Below are 12,446 nucleotides of genomic sequence, written 5' to 3' on the forward strand. Positions count from 1 at the left end.
TTTTGATATGCGAATAATCGGAACCTATTTGTTGAGAAGCCTATTTCTTTTTTTGGTGTTTTGTTTCCTTTAATGAGAAAATCTGGTACTCTTAGGGATATATTTTTCTTTGTCTTATGACAGACTGAGTCATTTGTGTACTTTTTTTTTTAATGAGAAGGTCACAATTTCTCTGAAGAATATACTTTCCAACTTTCTGTGAGGTACTATTTCTGAAGAAATATGTTTAGATTTCTTTTCCTCAAACTACTCTCTAATCCCATGCCACAGGAAAAATTGTTTTAAAGACTGATGTGAAGAACTGAGGTGCTGCTAGGTAACTTTTCAATGTAGTATGCAAGGTTTATAGCCTTTATGTGACAATGCATTTTAATAACTTCTGCCATGTACTCAAGCATTTTGTAGTGGTTTTGTTTGTTTTCCATGCCTTACGGCAACCCGATTACCCAGGCTTATGAATTGGTCTTCCTCTGTTAGTTGTATTTGTGATTTCACCACAATACATCCAGGCTACTTTATTTTTACCTTCATTTTTCATATGGTGAATTAGATAATCACATAATGGATTGTGCTGGCATTATTTCAATTTGCTCAAGCATTTCGATATTATGAAATTATCCACTTGGACATGTTTTGAAAACAGTGGTAACATCTATGATGATCTTAGAGGTCTTTTCCAACCTGAATGATTCAATGATCAATACAACTGTTTGAAAATTTCATTTTTTTCCACATTAAATAAAATCAGGATTTCCCCCTCTTTCTCCAATGAATTTCCTAGATGCATTCCATAAACAGTTTAAGTTCCATTTATTTGTAGATCATTGGTTTATAATCTTTAATTTCTTGTAGATCCAGTATTTAAGTTTGAATGTTATGACTCCATTCCACAGTTCTTCAGAAATGGTGATTCTTCCCAACACCATCAGCATTCCAATTGTTGATTGTTCTGACAGCTGAATGTTTCTGCTAATTTCCAATACATGCTTTCCTCAGAAATCAACCTTTAATTACCCAAATTGTCATCTTCATGGAAAAAAAAAATTAAAAAAAAATACTTTGGGAGCTTGAATTTAGCTGCTCATTAGAAATTGTTACTTTGCCCAATTAAAAGATAAATTTTTGTATTTGCAACTATTTAGAAGATGAAATGGAAGTATGCTATGGAGTGCTTTCTAAATGGCTTTGGGGAACAAAAATAAACGTAACACAGAAGGTATTTCTGTCAAGAACCAATAGCATATAATTAGTAGCCAAAGTGTAGAAGAGGTTTCCTCTGATGTATATCTAGCTATAAACTACTGGCTTCTGTCTGGAAATTCCATTTTATTATGTAATATATTTTGGAGCAAATCAGCAACTATTGAGCCAAGACACAAGTGCTACAAGAAATGGAATTTTCATTACTGCTAAACTGCTGCTGTATCTTTCAACTGCTTTAAATAAATCACTGAAAGAAAAAATGTATGAATAAAATCTGGTACCTTTAAAAAAAAAAAAAAAGACAGCATATATGAACCTGATTGTTGGTAACTTTTCTTTTTGGAACATGCTTGAGGATTTAAGAACTATAGGAGTGAAGGTTTTGTCCTTTCATGTATGTCCCATCTGGAAGAATCCCTACAGAATAAAATCAGAGTTAAATCCTCAGAAGTTTTTTGTCACTTTTTTCTTCTTGCTTTACTAGTGAGTGTATTAGTCCATGAAGTTGGCAGACAGTCAAGTTAGTCCATAAATTACAAAATACTTTTCATCTTTTTACCAGTTTCCACTTTGGTCTCTAGAAAGATAATTCAGAGGAAACATCTCTGTCGTTGGGTAGGAGTATGCTTGTACATGGGCATGTGGCAGGCATAATGTGTTCTAAACATTCCTCTGAATTTGAGAAAATGAACTTGCAAAACACAGGAGAGCTTAACATACAGTTACTGCAGAATGAGCTTGGTCTTGCTTACCCCTTGAAACACCCATTCAGTGAATAATTCATCAAGCATCTGCAGTTCTTACTTTAATCATTATAATGGGCCTAATAAAACAACCTCATTAGCAGTGTTGCTAAATGTAGTGATTTTTTTCATACCTCTTGATATTTGGTGGTTTTTTTTTTGTACCTCCCCGAATGTGTTTAGAAATGTATATGTAGACTGTTTCACAAGCTCACTCAAAGTGAGAAAACAGTGAAATTCATGAGAAGCCCTATAGTAGTTGAAGATGTAGCCCCACATTGTCAGGAGTGCTTAAACACTGGTCATAATACAGATGAATCTATTGGAGAAGGCTGTCTGTCAGCAGAGAAGTTTACAGAAGAGAAACTGTCCTGTGAATTTCTGTCTACGTAATATTGGTATGTGAATAAAGATATATCTTTAACAAGAAAGTTGCTTATATGCTATCACATTCCAGAATAAAACTGTGCAATTCTAGTGGTCTGCTGTTTCATGATAAGCTACTGTGCTGTTTGGACTGGATTAGGACTCAATGACATTTTCCTGCTTATATTTTGATTGTAGCTGTTAAACTGGGATGCAGGAAAGATGGAGATAGGCTTTTCTGAGGTGCACAGTGATAGAATGACAAGCAATGTGCAGAAGTACAAACTTGTGTATATGTTAGGTTCCAATTTTTATTATGACCTCTGTGACAAGTAAAGCTTGTGGGGACTAGAACATTGTTCTACTTTGCCTCCCTCCTGAGGGAGGAAAACTACAAGTTCTTAATACCATGCAGTCTTCAATTTTGTTAGTGTAATTGTCTTTACAGATAGGAATTTCCTTGCTGCAGATTAAAAATGAGCTATTTAGTTGTATCGTGGATATGAAAAGTGAGTTGCCTTTTTGGCATATTCTAGAAGGTTGAAATGCTTTATTGTGGCTTTTTTCAGTCTTCTTCAGAGAGTAAATCCAGTTCTTTCAATCTTTCTGCACCTTGAAAAGCTTGTTGTTTTGTTCCCTTCTGGTTTCTCTCCACACATCCCATGTGAAGTGGGATGCTTGGAGTGGGAGATGGCCTTTTGGTTAAGTCTTGCCTGTGCTCAGTAGAACGGAGAGATTTCATTTTGTGGTATATTCAGTATCCTTGTACTCAAAATAGGGCATTTGTTTTCTTAAAACTCTCAAACTCTTACTTTGTCTGTGATCTTTAGTGTAAATGCAGTTCTGAAAGTTTCTCAGTTCAAGTTGTTGATTTGCATCTACATGTAACATTTTACTCCAATATATTTTGTAATTCTTATAATTGTTCTCAGTTTTTAAGGTGTAGAAGTCTGGCACTTTCAGCTGTGCAAGATATAAATCCATGGTATTTGTGTTCAGAGCTATATTCAAATTCCCAAAGGAGCTTGGGTATTAGCTTGTTTTGAATTCCATCAGGAAGAGATTTGTTTTCTGGGTAGTTGATTAAATTTTCATTCAAATAAAAACTGTATGACAGAACTGGAATAATGTAATAATGCGTTGTCTCAAAACACCTCTTAATGGTAATAATGGTAAAGGTCCTGTCTACAAGTAGAAGCCAAAAACAATTTCACTGGACTCAAAAGTCACCCTTGAGTGTGATTAGTTAAACCAATACAAATACGTATGTGAATCATCTGTAGGATTTTGTTTTGACTTTTTACTATGAGTTAGCAAAAAAGTCTTATCTGCTGGTTTGCACTTGTATTTAGAGCTGTATTCGGGATGTAATAAAATCAATTTTTGTTTTCGATGAGAGCTAAATGGAGTTCTTAAACATCTTTTTATTCTAGCTACTACTTCTGGTTTTGCATACTAAAATGACTAGAGGGATTTTTTAGCAGTAAAGCTAAGTATTAAACATTGGACTTATTTAGGCCCCAGAACTCTGATATTCAAATAAAAGATTAAAAATTGTCTCGTAAATGTTGCATTTTTCTTTAAAAGCTGTTCATCTGCAAATGGTCATTTTTCTTCTAAATAGCATTTTTGTTTTGCATAGAGGATTTAGAGTTCACTTCTTCTGATAACCCAATAGACAAAACCAAAACAGTTATGCTTGCAAAGAATTTGCTTTAATGAAATGCCAATGGTCATTGTAATTTATAGTTTGAATTTAGGATTACTAGTTTCCCAAAACAATGGGTTGTGTCCCGGAAGGATATTGTTATCAGGTTCTTGTTGGTAAATGTGTTGCCATATGTAAATGCTCCCATTTTCTTTTGGGGATTGAAGTAGTCTTACAATGTTGTGAAATAACAGCTCAAAACAGTACAGTAATGTGACAGAACTAACTCATGCTGTAACTTTTATGTGCTTAAACTGTTTTCTAAAGTATTTCAGGTGGAGTAATCAGACATTATTTCCTTTCTGATAGTGAATAATGTCAATAGCTTTGTCATCCTATTTTTAGTAGCAAGTTCAAAGGAAGTCTTCCAACCAACTGCATAATAAGTACATATTTTCACTTTTTTTCCTGACCTGCCATCCAGTTGTTGGAGGAAGAAAGACCTAACAGGAGAAAAAATACAAATCTACAACAGGAATCTAAATATGAAAAATTGATCCCTCTGGGTCCTGAAATTTAATTTTCCAGACTCAGGCTCCACTGGAACCAACTGGTACCACTGACAAGGAGTTCAGTTCCCTGGATAGATTTTGTTTGCTTACCCAACTCACTTTGACTTTTTGGTCTATTGTTTTTGATTCCCTGCCTACTGACAACATATCAGCCTGTTTCATTTCTAAAGACAAACCCAAATAAGCACCCTAGCTGCATGGGTAAGAGACAATCAACTTAGTGATGTCCTGCATTTTGTGCTTTTCTTTTGGCAACAGCCACATAAAATGCTATGTGAGCTGGCTTATGTGTGACCTCAGACCCCAAGACTGAAAATAACTGTCTTCCTCTGGTCAGAAGTGTAGTGGTATGGCAAACCTTTATATCCTCTCTCTCCTCTCAAACACTTGCTGAGCGTCTTGGGTTGGGGGCATAGTGGGTGTGAATAGTTGTTAAGGTAGACATTGAGATAAAGTAGATATCAAGAAAATGAGACAAAGGCTTTGGGTTCTAATATGTAAAACTCCTTCTGATGCAGCTCTTGACTTCTTAAAATGTTGTTTCCCCATGGAAAAAAATCAACAAACAAAAAGATGAATACTAAGATTTCTGAAAGAGCCATGTGTGACTCCACAGCTGTAGTCTGCTGACCTCTTTCCTGATGGGAACAGATTCCCACTGGCAGATCATGTTTTTTCAGCTTCACCTCAAGAGGGAGAAAAGTTGTGTAGAAATCAGATGTTAAGAAGAAAGGCTATTCTGAAATCCTACCTGAGCAACACAACTTGTATTTGTAACAGAGTTGAACAACGATGTCTGCTAGCATTAGCTGTATTTGAATTGATTTTTTTCAAGTGCTTAGAAAGCAAACTCTGTTTTTTCTTAGTGAGCTAAATAGTAATAATGCTTGGAAAATAATGTTGCTCGAACACTAATCTCTGCCTGTAGGGAAAAGAAAGCATCAACAGTTAGCAGGAGATGCAAAATCATTTTGACCTCATAATGACCTTCCACTGGAAGGAACAACATTTTTTTTTAAAAAAGTGCTACATAATTGTTTAAGTCATAGTAGATGCATTTCCAGCAAAAAAAAAAAAAAAATAGGTTTTCAAGTAACACTAGTTTTTCAATGTTTATCACAACTTAAATTTAACATGTCAAGTGATCTTAATATGCCACTTGTGAATGCTGATGAGGATTTGTTATAGATGGTTAAGCAACACTGAATTCAGGATAGCTGGAAACTGCGGTCTTAAAAGACAGAGGTTGAAATAGTTTTTACTTATATGGAATTAGAGGAAAGAAACTGAACAGGTTTTTCAGTGTTTGGCAGCTACTCCTGTATAGTCAACTACACCTGCATGGCAAGCCCTAGAAATTTTTCAAAGGCCCTCAGTACTGCAGGCTGTATCTGTATCGTTGAAGAAGGAGCACTTTCCAGTTATCAGGTGTGGCTGCACTTTGATCCTGCCAGGACAAGACAGGAATTTCAAATTCTCTGCCTAGAGGAAAGCCATGGGGAAAGACTATGTGGCCACAGCTGATGGAGTGTTGGGATGTACTGAAGATGGAAGGAGATAGTCTACTTGTGGTGTCACTTTTCTTTGCTGCCGGTGTGACTTCCCATGAATGGCATGTGAATAGTTCCTCCATGAGGAATAGACCTCAGTATCAGAAGTAGGAAGGAACTCCTTTTGAAAGAACAACTCTTACAGAGATTCAAACTGAGATAACTGCAGATTCCTTAACCTGGTGTGCACTGGAAGTGGCTTCTTTCCAGCAAATTCCTGGTCAGAAAACACAGCCTGGTGTCCACCAGCAAGATGAAGCAATTTCTCAGCATTTTACTCCTCTAACATGCCACGTACCAACAAGTGGCTTACGTTCATCCACGGATAATTGGATAGTCAGTGTAGCTTGAATGCTTTTTTTGAGCAACAAAATTCAATGAGTAAAAGACCTAAATTAAATGTAGCTGTAAAATGGCAACAGAGCAACAGAAATACAAATAGTACAAACAAATTATTGAATTCAATTATGCACTGGTGAAACTTGGGGCACTCTTAAAGAGCAGTGCTGTTGTCCAGATTTCAATTATTTATTTAGCTTGACTGACTGGCACAGAAGTTGTTAGCAGTTGGTATTGTGCTGGTCTCATTAATAAGTTTCCTGTATGGTGATGAAATATACTTATCAGATGAAAGATATGTACCTGGTAAGTGACATGAACTCAGCCTGTAACTTCTTGTACTATTTTCTATTTGGTCCAAAGAAATATTTTCCTTCTGAACAGACAATAGATTTCTTAGCATAGTAGTTCATGGGAGGATGGAATCCAGCTGCTTGAGATTTGAACAGTCAAAAGCAATATTGCTTAAACTACAGCTTATGGAGTATTTATGGGTGAGTTGGATCATTCGTGTAACCTATTGTAACCCATGATGCACTAGCAGCAATGTATTTTGCTGGAAAGACCCCAGTGGCCTCCTGTCATGTACTGGCTGCAGGTCTGTCTGTGGGAGGTTGGCAGTCTGGCCAGGAGGCAGTCACAGGGCTCTTGGGAGTGACATCTCTGGGGACCTGGCTGTGCTTATTTGCTCTGGCTCTTGCAGTTTATTTGTCTGTCACTGTTGGGCCAAAGTGTTTCAGATGTTGGCTGAAAGCAGACTGAGCAGATTTGCTGCATGTAGGTTGGTTGTATTGCTCACTGACCAGCGTGTCTCGCACTAGTGTCACGTGTCATAGCCTACACTAATAAAATAAATACAGCCTGCCTGCACTACCAGAGGTGTTAGGTACCACTGTTTAAGTCCAAAATCTATAGCTTTGATTTATTTATATGCCAGAGTTTTATATTTTCTCCAATTAACCTGTTTTCTTCAAGAATAGAGTATAATAATGCGATAGTGTGATGTGTAATGTTTGCTCAGGTGGCCAAGAAGGCCAACAGCATCCTGGCTTGTATCAGAAACAATGTGACCATCAGGGCTAGGGAGGTGATCGTCCCCCTGTACTCAGCTCTGGTGAGGCCGCACCTCGAGTACTGTGTTCAGTTTTGGGCCCCTTGCTACAAGAAGGACGTGGAGGTGCTTGAGCGGGTGCAGAGAAGGGCGACAAAGCTGGTGAGGGGCCTGGAGAACAAGTCCTACAAGGAGCGGCTGAGGGAGCTGGGCTTGTTCAGCCTGGAGAAGAGGAGGCTCAGGGGTGACCTTATCGCTCTCTACAGATACCTTAAAGGAGGCTGTAGTGAGGTGGGGGTTGGCCTGTTCTCCCACGTGCCTGGTGACAGGACGAGGGGGAATGGGCTTAAGTTGAGCCAGGGGAGTTTTAGGTTAGATGTTAGGAAGAACTTCTTCACTGAAAGGGTTGTGAGGCATTGGAACAGGCTGCCCAGGGAAGTGGTGGAGTCACCATCCCTGGAAGTCTTCAAAAGACGTTTAGATGTAGAGCTTAGGGATTTGGTTTAGTGGGGACTGTTAGTGTTAGGTCAGAGGTTGGACTTGATGATCTTGAGGTCTCTTCCAACCTAGGAATTCTGTGATTCTGTAATAGTAATCTGTGATTCAGTGGACACACATAGCTTTGATTCTGTGTTACAGCAATCTTATTAACCCCTTGAATATTTTGGAGTGTATTCACATAGAAATTTGACAATGGCTGAAGTCATCAAAATTCCTGCTACCCTTGCTACCCTTTATTCTGGGATTAAGAGCAGTTTAGGTGTTAAATCATCAAATATCTTTTTGCCTTTCAACCTTTTGTTCTTTATTAGCAGAGAATGTTATTTTTTATCCTGGAGTATAACTATGTTCACAAGGTTCAGGTCATTCAGATTTTTCCAAGAAGAAGAAAGCTGGCCAAGAGTACATCTGGAAACAATGTTGAAAGCAGACAATTTCTGTATGCTGAACTATCTGTGAAATCTGGAAGTTGAACAGAAAGGCCTCACACCTCTGCTGTTCCAGTAGGGTAGCAAATGTTTGAGTTGCTTCTGTAATAATACCTATCACTTGGACTACTGTCAACAGTAGATTGGATATTTGTTCTTTTTTATTATGAAACTTTTAATAATGAGCTGCCCTTACAATTACAGTGATTGATATTTCATATTTACTCATTTACTTTTGGGGTCTTAATTTCCTTCTTACTTCCTTTGCTTTTGGTTCTGAATCAGGACACCATCCGGTTCAGTATTACATTTCTAACAGGAAGAAAAAGAATTCAGCAGATAAGAGATTCAAAGAAAAATATTTTCATACCCCTCATGTTGTGTTTATAGATGTTATAAGCAGTTTTTTAACCCATTCTATAAAAGGTGTGCATAATTAACATAAACAATTTTAGGTTATGTTTTCATGGTATAAGTAACTATTCCGCAGTTTTATAGAACATATGTTAATACATTTTTTTCATTCTTGTACTACAGCCAATAACAGTCTAGTGTGGGATATATACAGCTCCACAGTCTTTCTTAGATTGTCATATTTCTTAGATTCACAGTTCAATCCAGTGAAAAGCATGCGTTATATTGTATTTTACTAACATTTAAACTAAGTCAGATTTCAAAATACAAGCTATTGGCCCCCATCCTGACTGGAGGCCTCTTCTGACATGACTACTGCAGGTGCCTTTCCCTCCTGACTACTTTTTCTGGCAGACAGACTGTTTTGCATCAGCCATTCCCATTTTGCTTTTTTTGACTGTTTAAATCCTTAACCTACATTCCCTATTGGACTATAACACTTCATTATTTCTGCTTCGTCCCAACACTGCACACTTGGCTGTTATGCTTTGCCTAGATCAGACTTTTGAGAGGAGAGGTGCAAAATTAATAATTCAACAGTCTAGTCCAAAAATTAAACTTGGCCACTGTATGTAGCCCTATTTATTTCCAGCTTTTCTGTTTAGACTTGTTTTACTTCTCTGCATTTTAATTCTCTGAATTAATGTTTCATGAAGAAAGTGGTAGAAGGGCTTTTAAATCTCTCTACCTGAGAGGTTATCTGGTTTCATCTAGTGTCTGAGTCTGAGCTGATCACTAACTTTCTCATGAAAATTCACTCCAGGGGTCAGGTTCTGTTTTTGCAGAATACATCCCACACTAGTCTGTTTTTCTCATTTAAAAAAAATAATCATGTATTTTAGTAGCCTTTGTAATATTTGTCAGACTGCAATATGACAATGTTTGAAGGAGGTGTTTAGAAGAGAAACAAAATCAGTTAAGAGGTAAAGGATGGGGTTAAACTCTAGAGATAACATTCAGAGGAAAAATAAACTGCCAAAAAGATATTTTGCAGACAATTATTTCCAGGACATGTGGGTTATTTGGCTTTACAAAATTGACCCAATTAGAAGTAAAGAACACTAGAACACTAATACCAGGAAGATCTGAGAGAAGCAGACTAGGCTAATAATTATGCCCCAAAACTTATTTCATTTAGTATTCTTGCTCATCATGGTCTTTTGTCTTCTTGTGGCCATCATAGTTGATCGTTTTTTTCCTGTTTGATATAAATACTATTATTGGTTGTCCTTCCTTTTGCTACTGGGAGGACAGCAATACATCAGGAATAGGCACATCACAAGTAAAGCTTCTTGACAATTGATGGCAAGATGTTTGATTCCTTTTTAGCTTTTTCTCCCTCTCGTATCCTGAACTTCATTTTAGCTGAGCTTTTCACCTATATATATATATATATATATATATACATCAATTGACTTTACCTTCTGAAGTGTTTCGGTTGTTTTTGTTATTTTGGGTTGGTTGAGGGTATTCTTCCTGCAGTAAACTCTCTGCTTGGACACCCTAGGTTTTTCCATTCCAATTAGTGAGCTTGGACTAGTCATGCTGGAGAGACCATCATGCTGGAGAGACCATCTAGCCTAAGAGGATAATGTGCTTTTAGAGAGTTCAAGAAATGTTAGGATATATCTAAATAACAGCACTGAACCTTTTTTCTTAGAGTGAAATTTTCTTGGGTTTCCCAACTATTGTGATCTCGCAGTTTGAGCAGAACAAGCATGGATATGTATTTTTCCCTACTTAAAGAAAATCATGATAGATGATTATATGGCTCAGTTAGCTACTGTGAGTAGTTCAGACAGGAGTTCAAAAGCCCACAAAATTGAGTACTTCTATATTAAGGAATTATACTTAATGTTAGACTTATAACGTTAGGCTTCCTTTATGACGTCTGATTTATTGTCATAATAACATAGCTGTTTAATTTTCTTTACTTCTACTTCAACCCTGTGAGCTTCATAAAATGAAGGACAATGTCTGAATGGATCTCGTTACCTTTTCAAAAGGTAATCAGCCAACAAGATACAAAATAATGAGGTCAATAAAGAAGCCTTTTTTATTAACAACCAAGCTGTAATCCTTGCCATTAAAGTAAGAGTAAAATATCCTTTAACTTCCAGATGGGGTAGGCTTTCATCTCAAGTGAAATTAGTATGTGAAAGCTGGATTTTATTTGGCTTGGTTGATAATTATAATCCCAATATAAAAATGCATGTAAAGGAGCACGAATGTCAGTTATTTGTATTATATCCTGGCTTGTGTGCTGTCTCCTTCACCTGCAAATACACAAAAAAACAACTTAGTCCAATTTTGAGGACAAATTTATGGTGTTTATTTATATGCTGGGTACAGCAGCACACTGCTGCTGTACAGACTTTATTTGCTGTTAGCAGTATTTCATAGAATTAGGGTTAGAATCCAATCCAAGATAATCTGGTCCAACTGTCCACCTACCACCAATATTACCTGCTAAATCACGTCCCTAAGTACCACACCCAACTCTTCCTTAAACATCCCCAGGGGTGGTGACTCCAGCACCTGCCTGGGCAGCCTGTTCCAATGCCTAACCACTCTCAGAAGAAATTTATCCTAATTTCTAAACAGAACTTCCCCTGATGTAATTGAGGCCATTCCCTTTTGTCCTGTCACGAGTTATCTATTACACCAGTTATCTATGAGAAGAGGTTAAAATGCAGCTCTTCACAATTTCCTTTCAGGTAGTTGTAGAGAGTAATAAGGTCTCCCTGGGCTTCCTCTGGACTAAACTCCATTTCCCTCACCTGCTTCTCATGGGACTTGTGTTCCAGGCCCTTCAATGGCTTTGTAGCCTTTCTGTGGTGTGGTGGTTTTACTGTGCTGGGCAGCTAAACCCCACAACCCCTCTCTCACTCCCCCTCCTTTAGATGAGAAGGGGGAGAAGTAAAGCAAAGAACAACTCACGGGTTGAGATAAGGATAATTTAATTAAAGGTAAATAATTATAATAATTAAATAAAGACTACCATGAACTAAACAATTTAACTAAGGGGAAATAAAAAGAGAAAGGGGAAAAGGGAGGGGAAAAGGAAAAATAAAAAGAAGTGAGGAAAACAAACAAAATAAATGAAGGCTATATGGAAGTGCAGAGGAAAGAAATTACTCTCTACTTCCCACAAATGAGCAATGATTGACCATGTCCTTGAAGCAAGGCCTCAACGCATGCAGCCGGTGTTCAAGAGGAGGACCGACGTTTTCTCCATGAGAGCCCACCCCTCCCCTCTTCTTCCTGTTTCCACCTCTTATTGCTAAGTGTGACATCACATGGTATGGAATATCCCTTTGATTGGTTTAGGTCAGTTGCCCTAGTGATGTTTCTCTCCTCACTTTTTGCCCACCCCCTAGGAGGGTTAGAGAAAGGTGCAATGTTGTGCCACTGCTGCTCAGCAGTAGACACAACACTGGTGTGATAACACTGCTGTTCCAGCTACAAGTACAGAGTACAGCACTGTATGGGCTGCTGCCAGGAAAGTTAACGTTCCAGCCAGACCCAGTACATGTGGGCATGTTCCAGGGCCTTGATGTCCTTCTTATAGTGAAGGGCCCAAAACAGTACTCAAGGTGTGGCCTTGCCAGAGCTGAGTACAGGGGGGTGA

Source organism: Aythya ferina, assembly GCF_964211825.1.
Source record: "Aythya ferina genome assembly, chromosome: 8".
NCBI lineage: Eukaryota > Metazoa > Chordata > Aves > Anseriformes > Anatidae > Aythya > Aythya ferina.